Genomic DNA, 1,758 nt, shown 5'->3' with positions numbered 1-1,758 from the left:
TATGCGATAGATAGAATCACGCACATACACACATGGACAGTCTTTTTTTTTTTTATAGCGACGATGGCAGTTGTTCACTTTGATAACATTCAGTTATATTTGTGTCTAGTAAACCTTTCGACAACAACCATTTTTTTTTTGTTGTTGCCCCCCTTGTGCTTGTTATTTGTTTATTGAAGCGAGTTTCGGCTTTTCGACAAAGTCAACAGCTGAGAGCCTGGGCAACTCTTCAAAAAAAGGGAATTTATCTTTTATTATTATTATTTGCGCGAGCTTGTTTTCTTCTTTTCCTCCTTGCACCGAATTCTGTTTTGGCTGACATTCGCGACAAGCATCTGTCACGGTTTCTCCCTAAAGATGAGCTTCCATATGTCCAGGTGTGTGTGTCTATAGAGTCTATCCCAAGGTTTATAAGAGAAAAGGTCGCCGATGGAATCCAATAGCTGGGCTGCTGGGGCTCATAACAACAACTTCTTTTCTTCTTGGACGCCGCCGCTCTCTTCTGCTTCATCTTTATTATTATTTTTTTTTTTCAATTTTTCCCTCAACTATCCATCCCCCCTCTTCTTCCTTTCCATCATCATGGTAACATACGGGAAGGACGGAAGGTCTACACAGTCAGTAGGAAGATGGAAACCGGGGGGGTTAACCCCACACACAGCACCTTGCAAGCGCACGATGCCTTTTCTTTTCGTTTCTCTCTTAACCGAGTTTAATTTTTATGAAAGAAGAAGAAGAAGAAGAAGAAGGGGCCGCTAAATAACACCAAGGCAACACCTGCCCCCTCAGGGCAATAGACTCTAGCTCTCCCCTTCTTTCTTTACAAAGTTATAAAGCCCGCATCTACAGTATACTTTTTTTTTCTTTAGTTTACCTGATGTGTTTTTTTTTTCTTTTTTTCTGAAAACCGGTGAACAGATGGGTCTTTTTTTTTATTCCTCACCCCATTCTCTGGAAAAATAGTTGATTGGTCACCCCGGATGATTTGACTTAAAAAAAGAAAAAATATTTTTTCTTTTATTTATTTTTGCGGGGAAGTTATATCGGCGTCTGTTTGGAATTTCTCTATTCTTGGTTTATTATTGATCGATTGATTTCGAATGACTTTTCGTTATATCCTGAGGGGTGGGGGGGGGGAGAAGTTGGTATTAAGCTACCGAATAGAATTTCGACCCGCCGGAAACAACTATGCCCGGCCATCTCCGTTTGAAAGGCCGGCAAAGTTTATAAGACGACCGCATATGTGAAGCGGAGGAGGAGGCCATTTCCCTTTTTTTTTCGAATTTTCGGCCGAAGTTAATTGACCACCAAATGTCGCTCATTACCAACCGTAAAAACGATCCACACGCACAGCAGAAGAAAGAAATATGTAACATAACAGACGCGCCAGTAAAGTCCATTAGTCTCCACACTGTCTTTTTATCCTCCTCCGACACACTAAATAATGCCATAACAAATGACTTGAGGGCTTGTGTCGGCACCCACCGACCGTCATAGTCACTTTTATTTTTCCGTGCGGTGAACGCTAAGCGGGAAATTTAAAACCTCCCCCGACAAAATGTCAAACGCACGCGCCATCAAAGCTCGCAGATATTTAGTCGGTCCCCGATATTAAATTGCAAACAATTTCATCAAACGAACGAACGAAAGAAAAAGAATCAAGAATGTTTGTTCTCTTCTCTTCTTTTTTATCTGATTGTTGTTGTCGCTGTTTGTTTTCCCCCAGCGACGGCGTGGGGTCCAAATTGAATTTCATTT

This window comes from Daphnia pulicaria, chromosome 5 (genome assembly GCF_021234035.1).
Source record: "Daphnia pulicaria isolate SC F1-1A chromosome 5, SC_F0-13Bv2, whole genome shotgun sequence".
In the NCBI taxonomy this organism is placed as follows: domain Eukaryota; kingdom Metazoa; phylum Arthropoda; class Branchiopoda; order Diplostraca; family Daphniidae; genus Daphnia; species Daphnia pulicaria.
Note: the sequence above shows the minus strand (reverse complement) of the source record.